At 42.7% G+C, this 24,824-nt stretch overlaps 1 long non-coding RNA gene across 1 annotated transcript; it reads right to left on the bottom strand.

Annotated features, from left to right (window-relative positions):
• Positions 1–683: 683 nt before the first annotated feature.
• On the bottom strand, positions 684–20,852 carry LOC143686511 (uncharacterized). The gene is made up of 8 exons (XR_013177215.1): positions 20,432–20,852; positions 16,524–16,624; positions 16,150–16,228; positions 5,614–5,888; positions 4,236–4,334; positions 2,711–2,908; positions 1,540–2,120; positions 684–938 (listed from the first exon to the last, which is right to left on the bottom strand). It is a non-coding gene; the product is annotated as an uncharacterized LOC143686511 (long non-coding RNA).
• Between the last annotated feature and the right edge of the window lie 3,972 nt (positions 20,853–24,824).

Here is a 24,824-nt window from a genome sequence, read left to right as displayed (position 1 = left end):
GATAGCAGAGGCCTGTGCCTGTGAGCCAGCTGCGAGGCTGGTGGAGAGCTGAGATCAGGACCAGGATTTGTGGGCTGCCGTGTGTGGAAGTGTGACTGAAGAGCCCCTGTACCTGTTGAGGCCTCAGTGGCTGAGGTTTTTACCTCTGGGGAATCTACGAAGGTTTTCAAGTCCCTCCTTGTTTTTTTTGCAGCCGGAATCCCTGGAGTGTCGGTAGATGGCAGCAGAGGCTTTTGAATAGGCGCTTGGGGCGGCTGGGCCCACGTGATGGCCTCTTCCCACCTGGGCATTTGGAGGTGCTGCCGCCCTGGAAGAGTCCCACTGCTGGGCCTGACAGCTGCTCCCCAGGTTTACTTGCTCGTGAGCGACCAAGAGGCAAGAGGAAAAGGAAAAGGGCAGGTCATAGCCCAGCTCAGCAAGGCTCGGCAGGACTGAAGTGGAGCCCGGGGCCCAGTTCCACTTTTCCTCTCTGGACAGGGTGGACCCACCCTTGTTTCTGAGACCTGGCACATGTTCCTGCGATAATGAAAGAGTCAAAGAGACATGGGGAGCAACAGGACTCTGTGGGGAGAGAGCATCATGGACCACCTAAGGGGAAAGCCAATTTCTGGGTGGGACTTAAATTTGCAAATTGATTTATAGTTTTTAAAGGGTATTCATGTACATGAACTCATTTCATCTTTGAAACCACCCTCTGAGCTTGGTAGAAGAGGAGTTGTTGGTCTAATTTGTCAAATGTGGGAGCTGCATCTTGGGGTCAAGGGGGAAAATGATTTGTTCAAGCTCCATCAGAACTCCAAGCCATGTCATTAGTCCAGTAAATTTCTACTCACTAAGGTGTGTCAGCTACACTGGCCCACATTCGGATTCCTGTATGTACTTGTGGAGTCACATATTTAATAAATCTTCATTTCTCCACGAGGTGCCAGGCACTTAACCTGGGGATGCAGCAAAGAAATACAAGAACCTGCCCTTAACAACTGCTTTATATGTTCCAGGAAGTGTTCTAATCACTTTAAACATAATCACCAATTGAATATCTCGCAAGAAATCTTTGAGAGAGGTATTGCTTAAACCCTATTTTACAGATGGAGAAACTGAGGCACAGAGGAATTTTTGTAACTTGCTCCACATCACGCAGTAAATGGTGAAGTTGGGATTCAAATGTAGGCAGTTGCGTTCTTTTTTTTTAAAGCAATTTTACTGAGAGGTCATTTATACACTATACAATTCCCCCATTTAAAATGTAGAATTCAATGGTTTGTAGCACATCAACAGAGATCTGAGAATATCTAGTCAACTTCAGAACATTTTTCAACACTCCCAAAAGAAACCTTGCCCCCGTGAGCAGGCAGGGAGCGGTACTGAAACTGCTGTACTACTAGTCTCTGTCGCTGGGGATGACACATGGCTCCGGCCTTTTAAGAGTTCAGTGGAGTTTGGGAGACGGACCCATAGATAATTACATTACATTGTAATACACACAATGATGATGGATGTTTAAAGAGCAAATGGCTGGCTGTGTAATGCAGCACTTACCTGTGAAGACTTTACCCAGAGAGGGAGAGACAGTGGTTTTCTGCACAGGGTCTGAGTTTCCTGTTAATCTGAGCTGTGGCCTAATACATCAAATAGCTCTGGAAATAAAATTGATGTTCAGAGACAGGATACTAGAGGGACCTTGAATTTTGGGGGTCGGTAACTGTGATGTAAACAGATTAACCAAAGACCCCTTCTTCCCCTGGGGGATGTGCTGGGGTGTGGGCAGGTAGGCAGCGGGTCTGGGCACAGTCTGGAATAAACAAGGGTGGGTTCAGAGCTCCAAGTCCTGGAATCCAAGGATAGTTGGTGGGCTTCAGTGTTAGCTCCAGTGTCAACTGGGTGAAATGCACATACTGATCCAGCAATAAAATGTATGCAAGATATGTCTTATCACGGAAGTTATAGAAACTTTCAAGAAGCAGCCAAAGGATGGAGGAGCCTACAGCTGGGTTTCCACTTGCTTCTGGCAGAGACTCAGTGTCTTAAAGTTGATGGTGTGTAGGAAGATTTAGGACGATCGACAACAGCTGGCTGCAAACCCAGCTCTGGAGAAGGTCACACTGAAGGAGGCATTTCAGCTGCAAGAAGGGCAAGAAAAATACAGTTGAAAATCTCATTTTCAAAGCATCATAGTCATAATAGTAGCTGCCATCTGTCAGAGGCCTTCTAAGTGCAGATGGCATGTTAGGGGCTTTTCGCTTCAGATCTCGTGATGAACCTGCCAGAGTCACGTCCCACCTTAGCGGGAAGAGGGCCAGACAGGGGAGGTGATTCACCCGGGTCCACAGTGCTGGGACTCTGAAGGGGTGACCCCCCATCTTGGCTTGCCCAGGACTTTCCTGGTTTTGCCATTGAAAGTCCTACATTCTGGCCATCGCCTGGGCATGCCAGGACTGCTGGGCATCCCGGTAGCCAGGTCAGGGGGGTCTTTCTGTTGTTCCCCCAGGTGCTGAGACACCCTCCGGGGCCTTCTCTTGGAAGTAGTACGTGCGTGGCCAGGGTTCCCCCTCTCTGCCCTGCTGGGACTCACCATGCTCCTCCCTATCTGTCCCCAGAGCCTGCTGCCTTGCAAATTTGGAGCCTTGTCTCTTCCCAGCTGCTTCCTGCCGCCTGCACTGCCTCCTTTCTCGGGTGATAGTTTCTCTTGTTTTTGTGTCAAGCCCTTTACCGTTTATCTTTTTGGAGCTTCCCCCAAGCTCCAACCCCACTGTTGGCCACAAATGATCTGGACACTTGGGCCTGATGTCCAGCCGAGCCTCTTCCTGGTGTGCCCTGGGGGAGCACTTCACCTCCCAGCAGCCTTTGCTTGCTCATCCACGGGATGACAACTGTACTTGCTTCCCAGCGTGGCCATGCAGTTCAACTTCTATAAAAGATGGGAAAACTGGTTTTCAGTTGTTTTTGTTTCTCTGCCTGCCCCAGAGAGGAGAGGATGAATCCCTGGGCTGTATGGGCTTTGGCTTAACGTCTGAGGCTTTGGCGCCCGCCGCCCTGGCTACCTGGCGATGGTGTGCCAGGGCCTTCTTCTCTCTGTTTTGTGGATGTGAAGGTAGCTGACTCAATGGCTTTGCGAATGTTGGACATGTGAGTCTGTCAATGCTTGGCATCATGTCTGGGCTTGTGAAGGGTGACAGGACCACATCTGTTTAAGTCGACTCTGAACCCAGCGCTTTGAACATCGACTCACAGTGACCTTGGTTTCAATTAATGAAAGTCTTGCCACAAATGCTGAGCAAGTGATAGGGAATGTACTAGAACTGGAGGTGAAATGCTTTGTGAAGTTAAAGATATTCTATATCAACCAGCTAGTTTCTCACAAACTACCTAAATCTTACCTTGGACACGGTGGCTGGGTGAGGAAACACATTAAAGATATAAACTGTGTGATAATGAATGTGGTTGCTCTTATCTTTTCTACTCTAATTCCTTTGCTCTTACTGTCTCTTTGCTATGGTCATTTCCACCTTAGCCTCCTTCAACACTTGCCATCAGCCTAGATATGAGTCACTTTTGTTGCATCTATTTTAGATGCACATAAGTAGATTTTTTCCCCCCTCTCCAAACCCATCCAGAACTCTTGGGCATTTGCAATGATTTCTGCTATTTTATCTTGCTTCACTGGTTACTTCTTCTCAGTTTCTTTTTTCCTCCCAGATTCAGTTCCCTGTAAGACCTAGGGCTGTCTCTACACTTCCCTCCTGAGAGATCTCATGCAGTTTTTTGGCCTCAGGGAGTATTTGTATCCTGTGTCTCTAGACTCATATCTTTAGTCTAAACTTCTCTCCTGAACTGGTATGTTCAACAGACTATACAGCATCCTTGCTTGTTTTCCTGGATGGCATCTCAAAATAGCCATATCCCAAACTGTAGCTCTGATCTATGTCTCGCCACTCCACCCAGACTGCATCTGCTGCTGTCACCCCCCTTGGCTGAGGGCAGCCTCATCCCTCCATTAGGTCAGGCCCCAAATCTTGGTCCCACCCCCATACCTACTTCCACTGGGAAGCCCTTTGGCTCTACTTTAAAATACCATGTCATCTTCATACTGCAGATACAGAGTATGTTACCTTTTCATATCTCCACATTAGGAATGTGTCTTACGAATAGTGTTATCTTAGATTCAATGAAATATGGTATGTCAAGAGTTTGGCCATTTTTCAGGACTCCACTGGGAATCTTCTGGTCAAAGTTACCATCATTCTCGCCTGGATGGCTGCAGTAGCTTCAGAAATGGTCTTCTGCCTTCCTCTTTCCAGTCCATCACCGCTTCTCAAATGGCAGCCAGGGTGATTCTTTTAAGACATAAATTAGATCAAAACCTTCCAATGCTTCCCCATGTCATACCAAGAAAAAGTCATGATGTAATCTGGTCCTTCTTCCCTCTCTGACCTCACCTCGCCTCTCCTTAACCCTTACACACGCCTCCCCTGCCGCGCTGGCTCGTTGCTGTTCTCCAAGCAATTCCACCATATGCCTCCATGAGAGGGATCCCAAATCTCTAGGACAGTCATCCCTCAAATATCCACGTGGCAAATTGAATTACATACCGCCAAAAAGCACGTTCTTAACCTTATCCCATTCCTGTGCTGAACCCATTGCAAATGGGATGCTTTGATTTTTAGTCAAGGTGTGGCTCAAATGAATCAGGATGAGTCTTAGTCCTGTTACAGGAAGCCTTATAGAGAAGGCCACTGAAGGAGAGACTATAGGAGGAACAAGAAGCTGGATGTCAATGGAACCTGGACAAGGAAGGAGAAGATGCCACCATGCGCATTGCCACATGATGGAACAGCCAGGGGACCCCAAAGATTACTGGCCAGCCAGAAAATGTGGATCCCGGGAGGAGGCAACTCCTCTAGCCTCTGAAACTGTGAGCCAATGAATTCCTGTTTTTAAGCCAACTCGCTGTATGGCATTTGTTTTAACAGCCAAGAAAACTAAAGTAAACCACTTGCCCAACCTACTTACTTCTTTCAAGTTTTGCTCAAGCATCATCTTATCAATGAAGCTTGCTTTGATTGCTCTAACTAAAATTCTGACCCCTTACTCTAATTTGCATGCCCAGTTCTCTGCTCTACTTTTTTCTCATAGCATATATCACTTTCTAGCATACTTTATAATTTACTATCAATATCTGTCTTCCATTACTAGAATATAAGCTACACTAAGGCAGGAGTTTTGGTCTGTTTTACCTACTGATGTATCTAAAGCACCTGGAGAAGATATGCATAAATATTTGTTGAATAAATGAACAGATTTCAAATTCAATAAAAGCAGCAGTAATCAGAGAATGAGAAGCCAACAACGTAGCCTTATCAGAGCCACTGGTGTCATCTGGCTGAATGCTACAAATATTTTCCTTTCTTTCCTTTCAAAAGAAGACTTTCAAAGCTGAAGCTATTAATGAAGTCACTGGGGGTGGGGGAAGAGATGGAAGGATGGCTTGTGACGAACAGCCAAGTCAGCATCTTTGGTGAACTTAGGTAAGTCAGAAGCTGAGCTACCATGTGTGACATTCATTCATCATCCTCTGTACACAACATCAACACAAGTGACAACTTTTGTCTGTACCTCTTGTCCTTGTGCCATGATTTATGATCTGGGGTGAGCTCTGAGTGCTAATGGTTGAAGGAGCCAAAAAGATGAATGCTTATGTCCTGGTTTGTAAAGGAAGAGTTAATCATAATGAGGGATGGATGGGCCATGCACACCTGTGATGGCCTTTCAAGCCTGGCCTGGCCATTCTCCCAGACCTGGGCCCGCTTATCCTGGAAGAAGAGACGGCTCTTATACATGGCTTTATGACCACCTGACTGTCAATCTGGTCGCCTGGCTCTAGACGTCAACTGCAGAGGAGAACACATCAGAGCAAAGTTATGAGATGAGGCAGAGAAGTGAGATTCTGAACCTCTTAACTATTCATCATTTTCCCCACCCCTTTTTACCCCCTCTCCACCTCAGCGCAGGCCCCAGGTAATGTGCCCGACAGAGTTGAAGACTCGGATAAAGAGTCTCATTTTGCCATTTCCTATGTCCTTGGGCAAATTATTGATTCTTTGTAGCTTTCCCTTGATTTATAAAGTGGTAATCCCTTGTAGCTGTATAGAATTTTAGGTATAATAAATGGCTTTAACACATTAGCTAATAGGAGCCTCTCAATTCTGTAAGGTCAGGGAAGATATAATTATCTCTCTTTTACAGATGAAGGAAAAACATTCAAGATTCTGAGAATTCAAGCCATTTATCTGTAATCACAAGGCTAGCAAGCAGCAGAGAGGAAAGAAAAATTCAGCTCTTCTGCTTCTGACCCCCCTCTAAAATATCAAGAGTCTCTCAGGCATTCAACTCTAGCTCAGTGGCAATGAAGTATGGTATTAATGACAATTCTCCCAGGAAAGATTTTCTTAAAAACAGGAGGTGAAGGGAGGGCATGAAGACAGCAGTTAGACGGAAGGACTGTATCCTGAGTGTGTCTTTCTTTTCTTTTCTTTTTTCCTTTCCTTTCTCTTGTCTTTCCTTCTTTCTTCCCTTCATTCATTCTATAGGTTTTTTTTTTTTTTTTTTTTAAATATATACACATGCTTTATGCTGTGAGCTTTTCTACAGGTTTGTACTTTAGGTCACATGGCCCCTGATTCTGAACTTCAGAATTACGTTGGAGAAGATCTTTCAAACCCCAAGGAGAGCCCATCCCGCCTGGTAGTCAGTGTGGCTGGTGGAAGAACTCTACACAGTTCGTAAATTCTAGAGAAAGGCATGATGTTGTTCACGCTGTGCCTCCGTTTGAATGCTTTCCCCTCCCTTGGCAGGTCATCTACCTTTTTAGGCTCAACTCAAGCATTTTTCCTGGATGAAACCTTTCTTGATGGCTCTCTACCTCCAGCAGAAGTAACCACTGTCCACTCCCGAAGGCTGCAGACTCTATCACACACTTGGAATACTTCTTAACATTGGCTTATGCATCTGTTCCCTCTGCCGGCTCTGAGCATCTTGAAGGAAAGGGTAGGTCCTGTTCCTTAGAGAAAATTTTGTGAAGTTTCAAAAATATAAATAATCCAGATGTAACCACCATTAACATTTTCTTCTATTTCATTATTCTCTTGGTTTTATATGTGTTCAAATATATTATTTTTCTAAACTTGAAATCATAAGGCTTTGCCTTCTCTCTTCTATCAAAGATTGATTTCTCCCATATTTTAGTGCTTCTGAAACTGGGATACATCTTACAACCTGTATAACATTATTATTAATAGTATAGTGTTGATCACCCTCCATACAAAATTGACAACATCTGGAATTGAGGAAACACTGAGCTATGTGTTTTATTTTTTTAACACATGAGTTTAACCACATATCACAGTTGTCTTGTTGGGTTTACTGAGAGCAGCAAAGGCATATACAAGGAAGAATTAATTGCAGATGGAAGAAGAAGAGATTTAGAAAGGATTCCAAGTGAAGCTTGAGCTGAGACTTGCTGAGGAGAGTCTAACATATAGTGAAAACTGGAGAAATCTGATTTCCTCTCTCCCTTCTTCACTATTAGTACCACACGATCCCATCATGACTTTTACTGAAGGGCCAATTATGCTGTTTCCAGGGAGGACACTTTTTTTTTTTTACAATTCACTTATCTGTAAATATTCTCTTTTTTTGTAATTTATTTATTTTTTATTTATGATACATAACCACATACAAACACAAACATTCTTATCATATGTTCATTCCATTCTTGTTATATAATCAATAACTCATACTATCATCACATAGTCGTATGTGATGATAATTTCATCACATGATAATCATGATAATTTCTTAGAACATATGCATCAATTCAGAAAAAGCAATAAAAAGGAAATAGAAAAAAATTCATACATACCATACCCCTTACCCCTCCCCTTCACCTATCACCAGAATTTCAATCTACTAAATTTATTTTAACATTTGTTCCCCCTATTGTTTATTTATTTTTAATCCATATATTTTATTTGTCCATCGTTAAGGTAGACAAAGGAGCATCAGACACAAGGTTTTCACAACCACACAGTGACACTGCGACAGCCATATCATCAGACAATTCTCTTCAAGAAACATGGCCACTGGAGCACAGCTTCACATTTTCAGGCAGTTCCCTTCAGCCTCTCCATTACACCTTAACTAAACAGGTGATATCTATTTAATACATAAGAATAACCTGCACGATAACCTCTCAACTCTGTTTGGAATCTCTCAGCCATTGGCCCTTTATTTTGTCTCATTTCGCTCTTCTTCCTTTTGGTCGAGAAGATTTTCTCAATCCCTTGATGCTGAATTCCAGCTCATTCTAGGATTTCTGTCCCACGTTGCCAGGAAGGTCCACACCCCTGGGAGTCATGTCCCATGTAGAGAGGGGGAGGGCAGTTTAGTTTACTTGCTGTGTCGGCCAAGAGAGAGAGGCCACATCTGAGCAACAGAAGAGGTTCTCTTGGGGAGTGACTCTTAGGCCTAATTTTAAGTAGACTTAGCCTATCCTTTGCGGGGTTAAGTTTCATATGAACAAACCCCAAGTTTGGAGGCTCAGCCTATTGCTTTGGCTGTCCCCATTGCCTGTGAGATTATGAAGAATTCTCCACTTGGGGAAGTTGAATTTTCCCTTTCTCACCATTTCCCTTAGGGGACTCTTCAAATACTTCAGGGAGGACACTTTTACATTCTTCATCATATTAACACCTGGCCTGAGGGCAAATGCAGACCAATGGCTTTGGCTATGTCTTGGGTTGGTCAACAAGAGTAAATCTAGGCAAATAATCAAAGGTGGGAGGACATGGATTAAGAATGATTAAGAATGGCTTCCTGTTGCAGGATGACAAAGAATGCTCCTTCTCCAACATATTTGGGTCTTGGAATAATTTAGTTTTTGAAATAAGGCAGAAACGGAGAACATTTATGTTTCTGGGAAGTGCCCCTGAGAGGTGGGAGCAGATGTGAATTTTAGTCTGAAAAGTTTACTGTGCTAGCACTAAAGATCATACCAGCAATTTACTAGGACCTTGATCATATATTCCTTATCCAGTTCTCTTATGTTTATAAAGAGTCCATTTATGAAACTCTTCCATTTTTCTTTTGAGTATGACTTCTACTTTGTGCCAGGACTCTGATCCATAACAGACATCATAGGGCTTGATTAACCAACTTGGTTTAAATTCACAGAAACTGTTTAGAGGGCTTCTTTTGTGGTAAAACTGTCAATCAGTTTGAGACTTCTGTCCTGATCTTTCAATTCTCCCTAAATCCTTTGGATGTTTGTACATCTTTCATGCTATATGCCCTACGAAACGAAAGTTCCTTCCCTCCACCTCTTTAAAAAGTCTTTTAAATAAAATTTAATGAAGAACAATTTCCAAACAATAAAAAAACATCCATTTTCAATGCAAAGTCTGGTGAGTTTTGAAAGATGTATTTGCCCTTTTGCCACCAGGAAATCAAGACACAGGACACTTTTGCCACTGCAAAAGGTTTCCTCTTGTCCCTTCCTTGTCAATCCTGGCTAGGCAATCACTGATCTGTTTTCTGTCACTATAGATAAGGTTTATATTTGTTAGTGACTTCATATTAATAAAATCATGGAGTACTTATTCTTTCATGTTTGATTTTTTTTTACCTAGGATGTTTTGGAGAGTATTTTGTTTTGTTGCATGTATCAGTAGCTTATTCCATTATAGTGCTGTGTGTTGATTCATTTGCCCACTCATAGACATTTGGGTTCTTTCCAGTTTTTGTCTACTATAAATAAAGCTGATATGAACACTCATGCGCAAGTTTTTGTATGGACATATTTTCCTTTCTCTTGGGTAAATAGTGGGCTGTATGATAAGTTTATGTTTAACTTTGAAAAAGTGCCAAACAGTTCTCCAAAGTGGTTATATCATTTTACCTTCTCACCAGCAATGTGAGAATTCACATCCTTGGCAGTACTTAGTATTTGTCAGCCTTGTTAATTCTAGATATTTGAATGGATGTGTAATCAGAACTTGTAGTGACTTTAATTTGCAATTCTGCAATGAGTATTATATTTGAGCATTTTTTAATGTGCTTATTGGGCATTTGACTTATTTTTTTTTCTGTGAAGTCTCTGTTTAAATGTTTTGCCTATTATTTATTTGGCCATTTTTCTTCTTATTGAACTTTCAAGTTCTTTATATATTCTAAATACAAATCCATTGTCAAAAATAGGTGTTGTATATTTTTTTTGGGGGGGGGGTTACCGTTTCATTTTCTCAGTGGTATCTTTGAAAAGGAGAAATTTAAACATTTTTGTGGAGTCTAATTAATTGATTTTTCTTTAAACTTCTTTTTTTGTCTGTCCTAGCTAAACAATCTTTGACTTACCCGAATACTACAAAGATTTTCTCCTATACAGAAAGGAGTTTTATAGTTTTAGCTGTTATAGTTAGGTTTATAATGCATTTCAAGTTAATTTTCGTGAATAGTGTGCAATAAATATTGGGGCCATTTTCTTTCCATATGATTATCCAGTTCTAGCACCATCTTTTGACAAGACTTCTCTTTTGCCATTAAATTACCATGGTACCTTGCCAAAAGACAACTAAGCAATTAGTTATAAAGGGACCCAGTTTCAACTCCCTATTATTTTCCATTGATTCTAACCCTCATTTTACTGACCACAGTCTTGATTTCTGTAACTTTTTAATATTTCTTGACCTCAACTATCACGAGTCTCCAACTGTGTTCTTTCTCAAGATTGCTTTGACTATTCTAGGTTCTTTGTATTTCTATATACATTTTAGAATTAGCTTGCCAATTTCTGCAAACAAAAAAAGCCTGCTAGGATTATGATTGGAATTATGCTAATCTATTGACCAACTTGGGGAGACTGGTCATCGTAATGATATTGAAACTTTCCATGAATATCTTTTTATACATTTGTCTTCTTTCATTTATATGAGCAGTATTTTATAGTTTTCAATATATAGGTCTTGCATATGTTTTATCTCTGTGTATTTTATGATTATATGATTGTAAGTAGTATTTGTAACAACTTCACTTGAAGTTGCTTTGCTATTGTACAGAAATACAATTTGAACTTTTTATACTGACCTTCAATCCTGTGACCTTCTTAAATGCACTTATTAGTACCAGTAGCATTTTTTAAAATAGATTCCTTAAGATTTTCTTTACAAATGGTCATGTCATGAGTAAATAGACAATTTTAGTTCTCCCTATCCAAAGTGTTTACCTTTTGTTTCCTTGCCTTGCACTGACTATGACCTCTAGTGCAAGGTTGACTAGAAATAGTGAGACTGGATATCAGTGTCCTGCTCCCACATTTAGGGGTCAAGTCTTCCACTCTCAAATATGATGTCAGAGTAGGTTTCTTTTGCAGATGCTCTTTATCTCCTGAGGAATTCCTTTCTATTCCTAGTTTGTGGAGCATTGTTATCATAAGTAGGTTTTGCTTTTGTCAAATGCTTTTCCTGTATCAATTATGTTGCTTATATGGTTTTCCTCCTTTATTCTGTTAATATAATGAATCACATTGATTATTTTTTGAATTTTATGGCAACCTTGCATTCCTGGGATTGACAATTTGCGCATCCTGTACTATATGCCTCACCAAACTGAGGTCAAGTCCCCATTTTAGTTCAGCTCTAAGGCTGCTTATTTTGGGGGCCCAGTAGTTGCACACATGCCATGAAATGCTGCCACTTGATATGAAAGAGACCAGGTTGGGTTAGATACTCCTACACAAATTTCCAAGGGCACCATGTTCTTATATTTATCAATGTACGTTTTGCACCAAGTGACAATTATTGCTTTCTTTTTAAATGTGTCTCCTGCACTTGGTTTGAACTGTATAAGAGCTGGGCTCTTTTTTTTTTCTTTCATTGCATGGGCAGGCACCGGGAAGCAAACCCAGGTCTCTGGCATGGCAGGCGAGAACTCTGCCTGATGAGCCACTGTGGCCCATCCTGCACTCCATCAGTTTTGTTTTGCTGATCTTGATACCAAATGCATAATAATATTAAGGAGAATAATAGCTACGAAGAGGAGTTTGCCTCATTAACTCTAACCTTCATGAGCTCCTCACTAGGTTGGCCTTCTCAGCCAACATTACAGATGAAGCTTAACATTTAAGCCCCTTGTCTCAGGTCACCTGGCTGGAAGACGCAAATCCAATGAGTGAAGTGTGTTCCCTTTCTACCATGTCACAGAATCTCTTATGTGGTAGGCTATTATAGAATTGTTGTTAACTGATTAACTTAATGAGAAATGAATGAATGAATGAACGTGTCTTTCTCCCTTTTTCATGAATGGAACAGGTTCACCTAATGAGAAATAAAAAAACCTACCTGGAAACTGGCATGTTGGCCAGGCACGAGGGAGGGGGAGTGGAAGGGGTAGGGAGTGTGTACTAAAAAAAAGAAAAGGAAGTGTGAGGTATAAATTTTCTTGACATGGTTGCATCTCCTCTGTGGCTTAGACGTTGGCCACTTCATCTTGGCATAATTATTATATAACAGGAGGATGGAGAAATGGCCGGAAAGTATTGCTTCCTATTACATAACCCTTACTGTGTGCCTGACAGCATTTCTGATAATGTGAATAGAAAGTCTGTGTGCCTGAATGGAGTCTTCAAGCTTCTTGCAGGGGGACTGGCTTGGGCTTCAGCCGTTAGATCGTTAGCCTGGCGACTGATTTCCTCAGAGAGCCCCAGGTTGTCTCCCCACCCCAGGTCTCTTGAGTCCCTGCTTCCTCCCCCAGGAAATGTCTTCTATTCACATGCCTCACAAACACCTTTAAGTTCTTCTATACATGTTGTCCTTTGGAGCCAGGGCAGGTATTTCTGGTGGAGAATGCATTCTAGAATGTCCAAGTGTTTGTCACTAGGTCATACCAGCCTCAGCTGAGTGGGCCATGTATTTTTGTTTCCTCACATTTTGCTATTTTGGTGAAACGACATTGGAACAGTCTTAAGATACTTCCTACTTGCCTGGTTTTCATGTTTCAAAAACCTGTGTGATGCAATAGACATTACCTGGCAGCGTCTGCAGTGGTCACTTTAATATTAGAGTGTCCTGAGCTGAGCCACCTTGCTAGGTCAGTTAGGATCAACATTCAGAGCACGCAAAACAATAGAGCTTTCTGTTTGGGTCACTTGTGATTTGCATGGATTCTCCTCAATGTCCAGTAATTGTTCTGTGTCAACACATCAGACCAAGTGAACCCATGCTGGAATCCTTCCCATGCCCCATCCTCCAGCCACCTGCCATGGCTCCACCACTTCCAAAATCTATCCTGAATCCAATTATCTCTTACTCCCTCCCCTGATAGCCCCCTAGTTTAAATCACCTCCTGGTTTGCTTCTTAAATCTTTAGTGTCCGTTCACCATATGGTGCTGAAGTAAACTAAAACATGTCCCAATGCTACTACAGGTCCTCCGCATACTTTCTGTTACCCTTCAAAGAAAAACCCACCTCCTCATGTGCCCTTAAGGCCCGATGTGATCTGGTCCTGTTGCGCCCTTTCGTTTGATCGCCTGTCTCTCTTCTTCCAGACAGGCAGGCTTTCTTTCTGTTCTGCAAGTCTTTTCCCTCTGGCAATTCCTACTACTTGGAAAGCTCTTTTTTGGAATCCTGACCTGTCTGTTCCATCAGAATTCTGGTCACCTTCTCCCTTAAAATTTTCTCTAAGATGACCTCACATTCCCGAGTCACTGTCTACCATATTGGACCTTCATAGGACTTATCTTTGTCTCCGATACTTTTGTCACTCCATTTATTTCCATATTTATTGTCTATCTCAGGGTTGGCAAACCACTGCAAGCCAATCTCAGCCTATTTTTATAAAGATAGCCAGGCCCATCAGTTTACCTGCTGTCAATGGCTGCTTTGGCTCTGCCAGGGTAGAGCTGAGTAGTTGGGACAGGAATCATGTCATCTTCAAAGTCTTAAATACTTAATCCTTGGCCCTTTATAGAAAAAGTTTGTCCCTCTTGCTCTGTCTTCCTCCATGCTTACTTGTTTTGCTCAGGGCTAATTTCCCAGCACTGAGGGTAGGTCGGGCACAGGGTGGTGCCTAACAAACGTTGGTCAAATGACTTTAATGAATGAAGGAACACAGGACATTGTGACTGGCACTGATGCTAGGATGTATGTCTCGTGCTTGTCTTTGTTGTAGGCTTTTGCGTGTTATGTTTTTTGGCATGTGCATATCTGTATGTCTGGTAATGAGAAACCAGTGAGGCAAAATGGACACCCTGCAGGCTCTGCATTGATACTGATCATCATTCTAACCCTGGTTCTATCGTTTACTTATCTGGGTGGCCTTGGAAAAAAATTTTAACCCCTTAGGCTTCAGTCTCTTGATCTTCAAAAAGGATAAAGTGATACCTGCCTTTCAAGGTTGTGGTGGAAATTTCAGAGATAACATTGACATCAGACTTGTAGCCAAGGCTGTGGTGCTGTAGTGGACTGGGCTTAGCTTTCATGAGGTGGTTTGAAGGAACGGAGTGGGGAGGAGTCTGAAGTACAGCTATAGATATTTGACAATTCAGTTCAATTCAACCAACTGAGCCAACAGACATTTACGAAGGGCTGCATGGCAGGGAATACAGATGCAAGGAAGCCCTGTCCCACCCCTGCACGCCTTCTGATCTTACAGAGGAGATCAGAGACGTTCACTTACTATGCCTTAACAGTAGAAGTTTTCGAGAACCACAAGACACATACAAATGCCAAAGAGCACCTACAGAAGGGGCTATGACCACATCAGGTTTATTTTTAGGTTTGGACAGAGAGGCCGACAGTATTGTCAGCTTCCTTTCTCTAGATGATCTCTAGTCCTCTCTGGTTTTATTTTTAAAGCTCCTTTGTCTATATGTCACTTATTCTGATATGTCAGACCTTCGTTTTTGCCTAAGTGGTTTGGCAATAAATAATAAATTCAAAAAAACAGTAACACAAAGTTCTGATTTTCTTGTAGCTTGAGGGAAAGACAAGCAGAAATGTGATTATTGGTAGCACACTAATTTTTTTTTTTAACTTGAAATGAAAGGTGAGGGATGAGGAATTGGCTTTTGGTGTTAGTTTGGTTAGTCACACACGGCCCAATCAGGCAGGTGCATGCCCATCTGTGCCTTTCACTCCAGGTTTTATGTATTAACTGATGTGCCGGAATGATCAAGGACACAAAGACTCAGTAAACCTCTCCATTTACTCTCTTTGGGAATTTATCACATAATTTGCAGATGCAGTTCTGGGATGTGAAGATTCAGAGGTAAACAGTCAATATTTTTGCATCTCTGATTTCTATTCTCAGTAAATGCTGTGTACAGCTAAGTGGCTCTAGCTCTCAGCCACTCACTGAATACATGCTATGTAGCAGATTGAGATGTTGGAAAGCATGCAGTCAATTAAACATGGTCTGTGTCCTCTAGGAGCTTCTAGTTTTATGGGGAATATTGAAAAGTGAAGAGTTAATTGCTATAGAGTTTCTTAAATTTATTGAGAGTCAGTATATCGTAGTTCCTGCTTTCAAATCCCAACTGCACCCCTCTGGTCTGAGCATAGACAAGCTCAGTCTTTCACTTCCCTGGTTTTTACATCTGACATGTGGTGATGATAAGGTCAAGTTCATAGTCTTGTTGGGGGACTTGCCTAAAACGATGTTTGGACCATAGTTGGTGACCAATGAGCATTACTCAAGGTGGTAGAGGGAATCGTGTGGAGCCAAAACTAAAGGGATAAAACACAGAGGCTAAGGGGCGCTGATAGGGGGTTCTTGACTTTTCAGAAAGGATCTTTCCTAAAATATTACCCTGAGGTCTAAGAAAGGATGTCGGGTCTCATGTGTATTCCTTTTTTTGCGTGCTGTATGGTGGGGGTCACATTTCATTCTTCTTCCATGTGACTATCCTGTTATTTCAGCACCATTTGCTGAAAGTTTTTTGGGTGTGGGGAAGTATATGGCTGGGAATTGAACCCCGGTCTCCCGCATGGCAGGTAAGAATTTTACCCCTGAACTATCCTTGCACCTCCTCTTATGTGTATTTAATTGCTCCTCTGTGCCTATTCATTCATTCTCTTAGCTTTTCTCATTCTCTCTCTCACCTGATTTCTCAGTGAGGCCAATGAACGAGTCCAGAGCATTTTTGTCTAATGGCTGACATCTGCAGCACTGAGATCTCACCTATTTTAAAAAGTTGAATATCCATTAATTTTCATTCATAGAATCATTTGGGACTTTAATATTCCCTCCGATAGGAAGGGGGTTGCAGGGATCATACTACAATTATCTCACATATACAGCTGATAGGCAGTAACAGTAAAGCTGCAGAACAAGTTCTCAGGCATTATGTTTCCTTCAGTCATAGTTTATTAAGCTGAAGGATGCATAATTCTTGCATCCCATACAATTGGGTGCAACATGTATTTCTAGCAAGTGATGGCTTGAGAAGAGAATATATGTTCATTCATTTTCTTACCACTGAGTTCCAACAATGTGCCAAGCACCATGGAGGTCACTGGGGATAATGTAGCAGCCAAGGCTCTCACGGTAATGCAAAGAGAGGTCTACTCCATATTGCTGTTAGAAAAAAATTCAGTGATAATTTCTCTTATTGAACTCATACTTAATTTTTCAATTCAATCTAATCCAGCCCAATTCATTTTGGTTTAATTCAACTCATCATTTATTTGATAACAACCCAATTCTACTTTAGAATTGGCCCTGTTGAAGACCAGGCAAATGTGACTTTGGGAGCTTGAATCCCACGGATTTGAATAAGTTCGGGGGGGTTTCCCTGTGTAAAAGTCAAGCCTTGAATCTTTGGGTTACAAGTGACAGAAACCCAACTCCAATAATTTTAGGCCAAAAGGGAAGTTTTGGGGTTGGCTCACACAATCGAGTGGCAAAATATGACTAGAACATATATTTGCTTTCCTCATCTTTTCCTCTCATGTCAGCCTCATCATCTCCTACCTCAGTCTGGTTCTTCTACATAGTAAAGGAATATAGCACCGGAACCCCACTTTTCATCACTAGAGAGCGACTGAGATATTGTCTCATAGGTCTGTAATTGTATATACCAGGGAAAGGCTCTGACATCTGCAGTCAGCTGTTCAATTCAGAAAATGACCAAATTGACTTGCTTTATGCAATTAGCCTGGAGATGCTTAGGGACACCCACACAGCACTCTGAGTAGTGGAAGAAGAGAGGGTCCCAATTAACTTCTGCTCATGTTGTGAAGGGCTTATCTGATTACAAAAATAAGGCAGATGCACTCTAGAAGATTTAGAGAATAACATTTTTTTAAAGTACAAAAATTTAGTATCTAGAAACAACTGCAGGGCATATAAACTTTCTTTTATATGGCAATAATTTTAGGTTTACAGCAAAGTTGCACAGATAATATGGAAAATTCCCATATATCCTCCACCCAGCTTCCCCTACTGTTAGCATCTTAACAGAATCATACTACACCTGTCAAATGAAGGGATTAAAATAGTGCAACACTATTAACTAACTAAGCTACAGCTGTTATTTGGATTTCAACAGGTTTTCAAAAGGATATCAAGAGATACCCTTTTCCAGTTCCAGGGTCTAATCTGGGATTCTCCCTTGCATTTAGCTGTCATGTCTTCTTAGACTCTGACTCCATCTTCTCTTGATTTACATGGCTTTGACAGCTTTGAGGAGTAGAAGAGGTGCTTTGTAGAATGCCTCTCAAATTGGGTTTGTCTGATGTCTTCTGAGGAGATTGGTATTGAGAGTTTTGGGGAAGAGTACCATAGAGGTCAAGTGCCTTTCTCATCACCTCCTGTCAGGGGTGCATGCTACCAACAGGACTTATTCTTGATTGCTTGGTTAAAGTGATCTCTGCCAAGTTTCTCCACTGTAAAGTTAACTATCTTTTTCCTTTCCATACGTTCTTCCTTGGAAGTGAGGCACTAAGTCCAGCCTGCAATCCAGAGGAAGGTAATTAAGTCCCAGCCTCTAGAGGAGAAGGACCTCCATATATTAGCAGAGGTATTTTTAATATGCATTTCTATTGGCCACAAAGGGATCGCACTGTATGTACGATTCTGGCAGACGTGATTTCCCTCTCAATAACATTAGCACCAACTCTTCACCTACAAAATGACTTTTGCTAGCTGTTTACAATTATTTGGCTGTCTGGATATATCAGAAATTAACTCGTTTGTTAATTTGGGCCATTTAGGTGATTGACAGCCTTCTAGGTAAAGTTTTGAACTGCTATTTTTAAAGGGTAAAAAGTCAACTAAAACAGACGTATCAAAGTATACGCACTTTTAAAAATTTGGGGGGTATATGCTGTCAAATTGCCCCTAGAAAAGAGCTTTGGCCCCATCTGCCCCCTTCTGCCGTGGTTACTCAGGAGCCTTCACCATGGGAATTGATGTAGGGATGCGAGCAGCAAATCGGGGCGAGCAGCTGTTATGGGTTGCTGCAGGAGTGGAGCAGGCACACAAGGTTTGCGCTGCCTCCCTAATACACCAAGCCTGGGATGATTTAATCATGCTAAGGGCAGCACGTTATTATCGAGATGGCAGCTGCACCATTTATTTATTCATTCAAAAAAGTCTTAGTAAAATGTATTGCCAAATAAAGCACACACACACACAAAGTGCATTCAACTCACTTAACCATTATGAAAGAAGTTGAAAGTGAACACACATGTACCTGTACTCATTGCTTTGGATATGGTATTAAGAATGGACAAGCCCACCTCATCCGCGCTCCCCTGCCGGGGTTGCAGAGGTCTATGCTGGTGTCACCCCATCTGCAGGTAACCACTAACCTGTCCTCAATGGCAGTCACTTCCGTGCTGTTCTTTATTCTCAAAATCATAAATAAGGCATATGTGCATGTGGCAGAAGAGATGAACAGAGGTTTACAGTGTGAAATCCCTCCCGCCACGCAGCCTTCTGCAGACGCAGCCTTCTGGATCAATGCCTCCCAATAGAACTTTCTCCCTCGGCACCGCCTAGTCCAGCAGGCACTGGCCGCGCATGGCTACTGAGCATTTAAATGTGGCTAGTGCGATGGAGGAACTGAATGTTAAGTTTTCATTCTAAATAAATAGAATTGATTTAGTCTTAATTCTAAATAAATAAATGGCTGGTGGCTATCAGATTGGACAGCACAGCTGCATGTTTTTTAAACACCGGCTCCTATGTTACAGCCCCAGGACCTCACATATCTCACACGAGGGGCAATGCACATCCTGGCAAGGCGCAGGACAAGCCCAGGTCTCCCAGGAAACAGTTCCGCAGCTCTGTCCTGGGCCTCGTACCCAGCATGCTGCCATGCTGCCCTTCTAGATGTCATCACCAACAGTCAGGTCAGCTGTGCATGACTTTTTTTTTCCTTTTTAAGCGTCTGTCTCAGTCTACAGTCTGAGCTGGAATTTGAGCAACCCATTCAGGGTTCTGTATGGTTTAATTTCAAAAAAGGGTGGGGTATGGGCTGCTGCTTCCCTCCCCCAATGACCTTTTCTCTCTGGGTCTATGTTTCCACGCAGCTATTTTTGACAGCTGAATATTGCAGCTCTGTAGACTTGTGTTATCACCAGAGTGATCTTACTTTTTAAATTTTCATCTGTTTCTTCTTTTGAGACAGAAAAATAAAATAATAATGGAGGACAGTTCCTGTTTGGGTGTGAATTAAATAGCAGACTTGGGAATCATGGTTTGTGACTTTCTACCTCTCTGCCAGAGGCTCATACTGGGAGAGCTCGGACCAGAGTCCCGGGCCCAACCCTGCCCTGGTAGCATGCAGGGAGTTTTTGCATAATAATTGGAGACTTGGGGACTGGTTAGGGGAGCCCCAGAAGCATCCTCCAAAGCATTTAGGGGGAAGGTACTTAATATTTATGGGTATTAATGGATTCCCTCCCCTGGGCCTAAATTCCACTGCTATTATCACCCATTTAAAACTGTCTCACCACTGGACATCATGAAGGTGGTGTAATAGTGTAATACTTCTGCAACCTTTCCATTTGACTAGCTAACTGGCTCAGAGCAGTTACTGTAATGTGTGTTCTATTGGAAGAAAGAAGGAAGGAAGGGAGGAAGGAAGAATAGAAAGGAAGGAGAGAGGGAGGGAAGAAACAAGCAGTTTAGGTACTGATTAAGTACCTCTCATACCTTATCATGTACTTATTCACCCCAACAACTGGGCAAGGGAGATACAGATGAAGAATACGTGCCTCAGAGAGGGCAAGTAACTTGCTGAAACTCACACGGCAGCCAAGTAGTCGAGTTTCTGCTCTGGTGGCAGCTTGCAAAGCTAGAATTCAGATTCCCAGATTACCGCATCCATTCTTAAGGATGTTAAGAAAAGTTCAATCAGTGTCTTTTGCCAAGTACCTGTGTCTGAAGCAAAGTCCCATGGATGACTTGAGAAATACAAAGTTCTTAGCTCAATTCTTTCCTGGAGCCCTTTCTCTTCCTGATATTAAGCAAATTTCCCGGGCTGACATTCTCATGAATATGGATTTAGAGAAGGGGCAGCTTTCTCAGCAGGCCTTAGGAAGTATATTAATTTCACAGAGGCCCCCTCCGCTCCTTGGAGGGGCCTTCTCCCTGAACCATTTAATCTTATCTTTTGTCTGAGTTGAGAATGGGCATTTCCCTCCCTTAAAATGTCCCCCCTCATCAAACTCTTTGTTGTGGAGGTCAGGCCAGGAGGGGAGAACACGGTGGTCCAGCAAGCTTGGGAAAAGCCAGAGAGGAGGGCCTTGTGGGGGGTGCCCTAGCCCCAGGGACCCCTGAACTCTGAGGCCTAATCCCCTGTAATGACCTGTGTCAAGGAGTCTTCGTGGAGCCATGAAAGGAAGTGGCCTGGGGAGGGGCGGTGCCCTTCTCACCCTCAGTTCTCAGAAGGGCTTGGGTTGCTTCTAATGACTGGGTAGGGAGAGGACACAGCTGAAAATCTCCTGCCTGTCACCAAAATGGGGTGAAGGGCGAGGCTGCAGGATTCCAGCAGCTCCAGGCTCAGCGTGCACTCCCCACCCTCCTGGCCAACCACCCCGCTCCTGCCCTTTGTGGGCAGTCGCATGAACTCACACCTGGACGCCACAGCCCAGGTCGCAGTCCCGAGGTCACAATCCAGATCTATAAGAGATCAGAAGTGTGTGGATTATTAAAAATAAAACAGAGCAGGCATTTTGAGACCCTAGGGTCAAATATTTAAGAGGCGGCGCATGGTCACACAAACTGGGGTTCGACCCATGACTTCCCTTCTCTGAGACTCAATTATCTCAATTTGTGGAAAAATTGAGAAAAAAAATTGAGAAAAAAAAAAAGAGAGGAAAATCCCTAGTGCAGTGTAGGTGCTCACCAAGTGGTGGTGACTTGAAGGAATCCGAGGAATAGACTAGTCCGATCCCTGATTTCTTGGAAGAAGAAAGTGAGCTCGGAGGTGGGCAGTGACGTGGTCAAGGTCGCAACACAAGTTCATAGCAGACCCGAGTGGGAAACATTTTGCTCTGGCAACTAAAGTCGAAGTGCAGGGGTCCTGCCTCCAAAGGCCAGCATTACTTTAAAAGCTGGATTTGCAGCATCTACAAATTGGGAGACAGTATCACACGTATCTGAGAGATGTGAAAAGTGACTACACGTTCCCTTTGGAATACTGTGATATTTCTGGATGGTGTTTTCTTTGGAGCAGAAATGAAAAACTATAATTTTTAGCTCAAGAGTTGACATGCTGGATAGTTATTACTGCTTTAGCATGGAACGGCAAAGGAAGTAGTTCTGTTTTTGGAAAAAAGAATATGAATGGAGAGAAAGTCTGAAAGAACACTAGAAAGGGGCAAGCTGGTTTGGACTCTGAGGTCCCCAAAGCAAGGAATGTTCATGTTGATAAGTGAATTCGGTGTGATTCCTTTAATTGAATTCCTGACTGCTTTGATTTGGGGGTCTTCCACTTTGTTATGCTCAGTCTCCTTTGCTCAGTCTGAGGTGGTCAGGACCTTTTCTAGAAGAGGAAGGATTAGTCCTATAAGCACATGTTTATCTGAGTGCCCTACATGATCTCCTGCGAGTCCTGTGAAGCTTTGAGGAGTAGGCATTTTTATCACTTGAATTTTTCAGATGAAGAAATCAAGGCTCAGAGGTAACTTGTCAAGTGTCATTAATCTAGTAAGCGGGCATGGTAGCACTGGGACACAAGCCTTCTGACACACGCGAAGCAGTCTTTGTACTGACCTGGGGGTACAAGGTGGGTTTGCCCTCTGCTTCTGGGCAGCAACTCAGGGTGGCAGTCATCCACCAGCCTCTCATCCGTGGCTGGGCAACAGTGTCTGCAGACTGGTAGATAGGTTCCTTCTCTATAGCCCATTTGGCACTTAGTCTACCATGACAGTGGGTTCCTCTGATTTTGTTCCTGATTCCTGGTGTCTGAGTTCCTGCTTTGTGCCCCTGTTCGTATCACGGGGCGTCAGCTCTGCTCCAAACCTAACAAACACTGTTGGCTGCCATTGTCCCTGGCATCACTGCCCCTTCCTTGCTAACAGAACTTATGACCTTCAAGCAGGCTGGTTTCGGTACTGGCCCCAGGCTTGGGGAGTGGCTCCTGATTGGTCTAAGCCAGTCGTCAGGGACCTGCCCAATTCTCAGTGATCGCTTTAGGTGTGGGCATTTTGGACAATGAGACATGCATGGTCATCTGTTCGGGGGCTCTGGGACAGGTTTTCCTCATCTTCAGAAGGGACTTAGGGTGTGCTGCTGCTTCTGCTGACGATGCCTGGAATTGCAGCCGCCATCTTGGGACCCTAAAGGGTGTGAGCCTGAGGGGAACCAGCTGGACTTGGTGTTGTGGGAAGTTGGAAGTCACCTGGGTCCTTCAGAATCTCACTGAATTAACCAGTTAATGCCCCTCCTCCAGCCTTCTCCTTAGTGTTTAAGCTAATTTGGAACTTTTTCCCTATTATTTGCAGCTGAAAGCATCCTCATTGATTAAATACAATGTCCCAATAATCCATTTACTTCCTTTCCCCTTCATAGGACTTTGCTTTTGACACCTTCTCCCTCTTCCTTTTCTGAAGCTTCCTGCTCGGGAGCAGGAACATATTCAACATTGCAGGGAGAGGAGCTGGGAGCGGGCCTGGGGGTCTGTGGGGGGCAGTGACTTGACTACCTTCTCGTGTGTCTCACAAAGTCTAAGTGGCTATACCACTTGATTTAGTGTCTTTTAATAAAAAAATAAAATTAGCTCCTAAAACACTGTTGAAAAAGAGCCACTTTAGGAGAATGGGCCCAGGGCAGATAACAGTACCCTGCCATTTCCTGTCTGCTGCTGTTCTGAGGAGACACCCCCCTGAATTGCCACCAGTCCTGTTAGAATGCACCTCCTCCCCCATGCATCCTGCCACCCTCTCCTATCACCGACTGTACGGACAGAGTTTCTTACCCTTTTGACTCTTGTTCCCTCTGGCCTGGTAGAGCCTCCGCTGTTACTTCTGCCTCTCCTTGTCCATTTGTGGACTCATGCTGGGTGTCTCCCTGTTACCCCACTGCACGTCCCATATTCCAAGTCTGACATCCAGGCTTTATTGCTAGATATCACTCAATTCATTCATTCATTCTGCCATTTAATTCATTCATAAGTCAGAGAGGTCGAATAATGTAAAACAACATATCCCAAAATATGTTCCACTTAAGACTAGTCCTGTAAGACGTTCTGTGAAGAACAGGTCCTGAGGTCATATGATGTATAATATCCCTCTTTGTAGATTTGCAGTGTGCACTTTGATATTAAAAACCGAAAAGTACTGCAGGAGAGAAACCTGCTTATGGCAGTTGAAGCAGTTCTTTACAACACTGGGGTTTGACTCTGTGGTCGTTTGTTAACCACTGCCTATTAGTATCCATGAAGCACGTGGTGAGAGAGGCTGTCTTGTTTTTCAGAATAAAGCCTTGAAGTCAGACAGCTCTGCCACTTGCTTTGTGAAGTATGGTTGTTTGATTTGCGAACTGGGGCTAACAGTTACAACCTGGAGAATTGTTTTGAGGATCCAATAGGAGAATCTATGTAAAATGCTAACACAGATCATTACTGTTATTTCGTCATCCTCTCTGTTCATTCGTTTATTCAGGAATTTAATAAGCATTTATTTGTTGAGTACCAAAATGCATAGTCCTTGTTGGATGGAAATACTTCAAGTTTCTTGATTTTCTCTTTACTCTGAGCTGGGCTCAGGTCTTGAAAACCAGACGAAATCTTTATCTCTTACAACTTTCCCCCCCTTGCCCTCTTTTTAAAAAAATACTTTTATTGATAAATCTTAACACGTAAACATTCCATACATGGTGTACAATCAGTGGTTCACAGACATATAGAACTATATGTCATCATACAGTTGTGTATTCATCGTCATGATCATTTTTTAGAACACTTGCACGATTCCAAAAGAAAGAAATATAAAGAAAAAAGGAAAAACTCTTACATACCATACCTCTTATCCCTCCCTCTCATTGACCACTAGTATTTCCACTTACCCAATTTATTTTAACCTTTGTTCCCCCTATTATTTATTTTTTATCCATATTTTTTACTCATCTGTCCATTCCCTAGATAAAAGGGCATCAGACACAAGGTTTACACAATCACACAGTCACATTGTTAAAGCTGTATCATGATACGATTGTTTTCAAGAATCAAGGCTACTGGAACACAGCTCAATAATTTCAGGTACTTCACTCCAGTTTTTACCCAATTTATTTTAACCTTTGTTCCCCCTATTATTTATTTTTTATC

Source organism: Tamandua tetradactyla, chromosome 6, assembly GCF_023851605.1.
Source record: "Tamandua tetradactyla isolate mTamTet1 chromosome 6, mTamTet1.pri, whole genome shotgun sequence".
In the NCBI taxonomy this organism is placed as follows: domain Eukaryota; kingdom Metazoa; phylum Chordata; class Mammalia; order Pilosa; family Myrmecophagidae; genus Tamandua; species Tamandua tetradactyla.
Note: the sequence above shows the minus strand (reverse complement) of the source record. Positions and strands in the feature narration are given on the sequence as shown.